The sequence below is a fragment of the Capsicum annuum genome, chromosome 9 (genome assembly GCF_002878395.1).
Source record: "Capsicum annuum cultivar UCD-10X-F1 chromosome 9, UCD10Xv1.1, whole genome shotgun sequence".
In the NCBI taxonomy this organism is placed as follows: Eukaryota; Viridiplantae; Streptophyta; class Magnoliopsida; order Solanales; family Solanaceae; genus Capsicum; species Capsicum annuum.
In genome coordinates, this window is record NC_061119.1 from 43,056,216 (window position 1) to 43,063,498 (window position 7,283).

The window sequence follows — 7,283 nt, forward strand, 5'->3', positions numbered from 1 at the left end:
AATTGTGACCTTTGTAAACCTTTTTGGTCTTTCTTTTTCTCTGTTTGTGTCTGGTGCTGCAGAGGAACCTACACTGAATTTTTTTTGAACTTGTACCCAAATGGAAAACCCTCTTATTATGACCCTTGTCATGACATATGCTACAGGTCATCTCAACACCATGTTTAGACAACTTTTCATTCTTGTTTTCACTTTGCTCTTTTCTTCTAGATTTGTCAGGTCTGCCTGGCAGATTTCTTATTGTTGGAGGTAAAACAGAAGGGTTGGTTGATTTTGACCACATTTGCATATTAGTAATAGGCTGAATGTAGTAACTATAGGTCTTGAGGTAGGTTTCCTTGGTATACCAATGTGCAACATAATAAAGTGGCTCTAATATCTTATAATGTAGTGCAACTATGGCATGACAACAGGGTATACTTTTCAACTTCCAAAACCTACAAGTACAAGTTCTATCACTCAAATTCACAATGAAAGTATTGCCTCAACTATCCTTAGCTTCCAAACCAAACTCACCACTCCACTCAAGGTTATACTTCATTAATTTTGATGTGTTATTTTGCAATACTTTGTGTCATTGGGAAAATAACAGTTAACCAAGTATCAGCAAACTCTCTCAATTGTCTTATTCTTCTCATTACCTTGACCCTTATTTCTTCAAACAGTGATATAGTCTTGTGTGTGCGCCCCAATATCCATGAATTAAAACTTTCAGCCATGTTGTTGTCAACACTGTCATAACAACTATGATACTTGAAGTACACTTTGGACCACCTTTCTATGTTGTACCACAGAAGATCTTCACAAATTTTATCACGTAACACTCTATATGATCCAAATTTCTTCTCAATTCTTGCTCATATGTGGACTTGGCACACTTCCAAAAATAGTTTCTCTTTTCAATACCCTTCCAAATTTTGGACCAGTTGGCTAGAATATGTCTTGCACACATTCTTTGTTTTACATTTGGCAACAATTCTGTAATTGCATTGTCAAGACCCTTCAAGAAATAATAAATAAATAGAGATTATAGTTAAAAATAGAAAATATAGTTAAAAGAAAAAAATAAAGAAAATGAACAACAAATACATTACCTTCTGCATATCAGTGATAGTATTAATTTTGATCCATCTCCCAGCTCAAGATCATTCTTCGCAAGTCTAATAAACTATCTCCAAGTGAATTTGTTTTCAACTTCAACCACTGCCCAGGATAGTGGTAGCACCTGATTATTTCCATCTTTACAACAGCCACAAGTAGTTGACCTTTACAAACACCTTTCAAAAAGCAACCATCAAATTCAATACATCTCCTAGCACCAGCTAAGGAAGCTTTCTTCAAAGCATATCTAAAATGATACAAACTATTTTTTTCCATCTTCAAAGGTTTTTTCACTAAGCCTCACCACACATGTGCTACCTAGATTGGTATTTAAAAGCTCATCTATATAATCTAAAATCCTTTTAAACTCCTCTACATAGTCACCCATGATCTGCTACAACACAATATTTCTAGCTTTTCTTGCCACTATCCTCCTAATATACATCTCTAACTCTTTTTTACCAAGTTTTGAAACTGAAAAAACTCTAATACCAGGCTCAGATATTATCCTGTCTTTGTATCTCTCTGCCAAGTACTTTGAATTCACAAGCTTGTTTTTGGTTATGGTATTACATATGTGGACTGTATTATACTTCTTCACCTGAAAATTTCCAGTTCTAGAATCATGGCTTCCAAACAACAACCATGGACAACCATCAATACATTTTACTCTCACCCTTTTTGGTTCATTCACATACTTATCTAATTCTATATGTTCTTGCATGACATACATAGTAATAGCTTTTCTAAATTGCTGAACATTTTTAAAACAAAGACCAAGCTCTCAAACTATTTTTTTACAAGTAGGATCAAAGATAATTCTCTTATGATTTCTTTTTGTTCTTCTTGTTTTTCTTTCTTTTCTTGAAAGTTGTTCTACTTCATCATCTCCATCATTACCATCATCACTATCTATTTCAAAACTAACATCTACATCAGAATTAAAATATCGCTCATCTTCAGCTATTTTCCCCTCTAAAGTAGTTTTTTGGTTGGATAAGAACTCATTATATCCTAAGTCAGCTCCTTTTTTACCTAAACTAACCCCTTCAGTTCTAGGCTCCTTTTTCTTCCTTTTTTTTCTCCAGCTCTCTTATTTTTGGCAATTCTTTTTTCTTCCCTCAAAACTCTAACCTCATCATGAACATCACTACCATATTCATCTACACCTTCATAAAAAAAGTCTTCATAGTTTGAATTTGCAGTATCATCAGATTCACTTTCCTAATCAGATGGAATTATTAGGACATCTGATGCAGTAATAAAGCTAGTCCCACCCAAGTTTTGTTCATCATGGGGAGCAGCACCACAATCACTATCCAAGATCTGCTCACCAGTAGCAGAAAACCCACCACCATCACTATTCAAGTTCTGCTCAGTAGTAGCAGCAACACCACTACCACCACTATTTTCAATAATACTAGCAGAGGGTGCACTACTTAAGTTCTGCACAACAGTTGCAGCAACACTACTACCCAAATTTTCCTCTACACCACCTAACTCCTCACTATTAGAACCAGTAGCACCAACACCACTCAACTCCCTAACACCAGTAGTAGCAACACCACTGTTTAAATTTTCACTCATAAAAGGCTCTTGAGGTGTTACAGCCTCTACAAAGCCAGATTCAAACCCTAATTTTTCACTAATCCCACAGTGTTGACAGGACTTTTGTTAAAAAAAGTAAAAGATTCCCCACCAACATGAGAAATATATTCAATGGCATGGACAGCAAGGACCACATGGGGTTCATCTACTAAATGTGACACATAAAGCTGAACTATATCTCCATTTTTAAGTAAAGGTATAATACCCAAAATATCCCTAACACAAGTCACTTTTACTAGGTAATTACATTTAGGAGGTCTCATATAGACAATGCACGAGGAAACATTATAACTAATTTCTTTAACATACCCAAGAAACTCAAAGTATGAAAATTTGTCAATATCAACACCAAAACAGTCCGTAACAATACCTCCATTGTACTTTACACGAGGCTTTTGCTCTAACTTTCCTCTCTGATGAAACCTCAATGTAATGTATGCAAAATTCATAGTTAATCTAAAAAAAAAGTATGATCATTAAAACAAAATCAATTTTTATGGATAAAAATCCCTAAATTCAAATACAACAACTTAAACAATTTACAAAAACCCCTAAAACTAACCTATTTGAACCCTAATCGAGTTATAGATCATCTGATTTTAGGTGAAATAGAATTGGAAATCAACCTAAATTCGCATTTTTTGGCTGCTGAAGTAAGAGAAATGACATTGAGTGAGGGAATTAGGGATATTTGTTAGGGTTGGGTTGAGTTTTAATGGTCGGATTTTAAGAGTTGGATCGGGTTTTAGTAAGGGTTGGGTCGGGTTTAATAAATGAGTTCATTAAATGACGTAGATGAATCAAAACGCGCGTGTTCAACACTACACAACCGTGACTTCGGATAAGCTTTACAGGGGTTAAATAAATTTAGTTCAAAGTTATTAAGGGGGGTATACAATTGTCCGATTAGTTTAGGGTCTAAAGTAAATTTTGCTGACAAGTTAAGGGGTGACTTGATGTATTTTCTCCATAAAATAGCTAAAGCAAGTAAATAATTAGTAATGGGCCAAATTGATAATGGTTTTGTTTAGATAGACATCAGTGATAAATTCCTACTATTTTTTTACTATCTTATAAGAGGGAGTTTACCAGCTGAAGCAGACAGCAAGTCGATCCTTGTTTGTGTTGTCTGCTTCAGGTACTTCAATCGTAATTTTACTGTATCAATCCTAATTAATTATTATAAGTTATTTATGTATAAAGAATTAATAATATTTAATACAAATAAGTAAAATGGACATTTCTAACATGTTTGCTTCAACCATAATTTTACTATATCACCCTTTTTTCGGTTTTCCAAGGTATCCCCACAGCCATTAGTCGTGAGACTAATCCTCCGTTCCTACTGTCAGCGCACTAAGCGGTAGGGAACTGGCCACAGAGTTTTTTCCATTCACCAGAGGTGGGGATCGAACCCCCAACCTCTTGCTTAACGGGTGAGGTGCTGAACCACCATACCAACCCTTGTGGTTTACTATATCACCCTTAACTAATTATTATAAGTTATTCAGGTATTAAAAAAATTAATAATATTTAATAAAAAAAGTAAAATAGATATAAAATAATAAATTAATTCTTAATGTTTTAAACAAACTTGACGTCTTATATGAGACCCATTTAAAAAAAATTATATGTATTATTTAGGAAAAATTAAAGAAAGTAGCATACTTAAGAGTATAATTATAATAATTAGTAACACTTTTGCAAAATTACAGTTTATAGCAATAGTAGCATTATTTTGCCCATTAACTAGACAAGCGTCTGGTTTACTCCCACTATTTTACCTTTTCTTATTTTCACTCCACTATTTCACTTCCCCCCAATATAGTCAAATTTCTATCATTTTTTTTAATCTTATTTTTTTATCATTTTATTTTTTATTTTAATTTCTTTTTTTTTCATTTTTTCTTTTCACTTTATTTTCTATCATCCATTTCTCTTCTTTTTTTTTTCCTTTTTTGATTTCTTCTTTAGTTTTTCTTTTTCGTTTTCTTTTTTTTCCTTTCTCATATTTGAAGATAATTATCTTCATGATCTTTAAAATTTTGAAATAAAACATTATTACTGTGTTTCTCTCTCTTTCACTCTCTTATATCTCTAACTTCTAACTTTTTTTCTTGTTAGTTTTTTTCATCTTATTTTTTTATCATTTTATTTTTTATTTTGAATTCTTTTTCTTTTTCATCTTTTTCTTTCTACTTTATTTTCTCTCTTCTATTTCTCTTTTTTTTATTTTTCTTTTTTTTCTTTGTCTTTTTTTTTCCTTTCTCGTATTTTTTTCTTTTCCTATTTTCATTTTCTTCTTTTTCTATTTTTTTTGTTTCTTTTTTGTTCTTTTATTTTTACACTTCTATTTATAGCTTCTATTTCTCTTTCTTCTTTTTTTATTTTTTTTATTTTTCTATTTTGGTTTTTTTATTTTTTACTGTTCTATCTCTAACTTTTATTTTGAAAAGACAAATATGTATATCAAATACACATATTTAAAAAATATACAAAATACATAGTCATACAGATCTGAACATGTATTTACAGTACAAAACATACATATGTATCTGCATATGTATTTACAGAAATACATATCTCACTCATATGTATATATAAACATATAGGACACAAAATCTCTATAGTAAAAAGGACAACTATATACATATAAATATAGGTAATCAAAATATACTTGATACATATCTTAAATAGTAAAAAATACAAATAAATATATATGTTACCATCTAGAATGACATAGAACAGTTCAAAGACAAATCCAACATCGTACAAAAATGCATATAGATTTGCATTTATATATACAAAATACAAATACATGCACATGCCCCCCCAAAAAATTTATAATACATTTGTGACATAATACATCTGCCTAATTGCAATTGAACTACACATTTCTTCTTGTTCACGTAGACACCATAAATGTTCTTATGATAAAAAATTGTGTACTACTCCTTTGATAACATCGCCTTAATACGTTCTTCAATATCATTAACTAAGTGACATTCTATATGCGGTTCAAACCTTGGAAGTACTCTTGGCATGAATATATGATCTTGCAACACCTATAGAATAAAATAATGACATAAATCTATATTTCATGTTCTTTTCACAAAAATATAATACAAAATACATAGTATGCATATGTTTTCTTTTACATAATATATATTACATTACAAAAAATACATATAACTCTGCATATGTATTTACAGAATACTTGTCTGATCCACATGTATATACTATACAAAAAATACAAATATGACTCTGATATGTATTTACGAAATACATAGCATATTTATATTAAACAATAACAAACATAACTCTACTATATATCTTCATATGTATTTACTAAATACAAAGGTCACTCATATAAAACAAGAATATACATATGGATCGGGTATGTCTTTTAGGGGTGTACAAAGACTGAACCGACCGTGAACCGAACCAATAAAAATGTTATTGTTTTATTGTTATTGGGTTAATGGTTTTTAATGATTTTAGAAAAAAAATTATTGGGTTATTGGTTCGGTTCGATTTTTTCTTATTGGGTTATTAGGTAAACCCATAACCCAATAAGAATATACATACACATACACACACACACACACACACACACATATATATATATATATATTATGAGTTATTCTATTTTTTTTTTAATTTCTACAAATTAACAAAGCTATTATTTCAATTATACAAAATCTTAATTTCTCCTAACAACATTGAGTCCAAATTTAAAGATTCTTGTAAATTAAAACACATCATGTAGGATTTTTGGTTGCAACTAAGATTCGATCTCATTTCATGTTAGTTACTACTATTTCTATTTTATGAGTATTTTTTATTGATTAAATCGCAAACTCAACCGTTAAGAACTAAAAATCAATAAATTAAAAACCGATAAAAATATCTTATTAGTTTGGTTATTGGTTTAGAATATTTAAAAAATGATAAACTGAACCAATAATATATAAAATTGAACCAAACCGACCGATGCACACCCTTAATGTAATCTGTAAATACTATATGCAGAGCTATATGTATTTTGTACGATGTTAGATTTGTCTTTGAACTGTTCTATATCATTTTAGAGGGTAATATATGTACTTATTTGTATTTTTTGCTGTTTCAGATATGTATCATGTATCTTTTAGTTACTTATATGTATATGTATTTAGTTGTCCTTTTCGTATATACAAATGCATATTCATATGTATTTTATACGGTTTTGAATTTATCTTTGAATTGTTCTATGTCATTTTAGAGGATAACATATAAACCTATTTGTAATTTTTACTATTTAAAATATGTATCATCTATTTTTTTATTACCTATATGTATATGTATATAGTTGTCCTTTTTGTTATAGAGATTTTGTGTCATATATGCTTATATAAACATATGAGTCAGATATGTATTTCTGTAAATACATATGCAGATATATATGCATGTTTTGTACTGTAAATGCATATACATATCTGTATGTCGATTTATTTTATATATTGTTTGAATATATATATGTGATATAGACATTTGTCTTTTAAAAATAAAAGATAGAGATAGAAGAGTAAAAA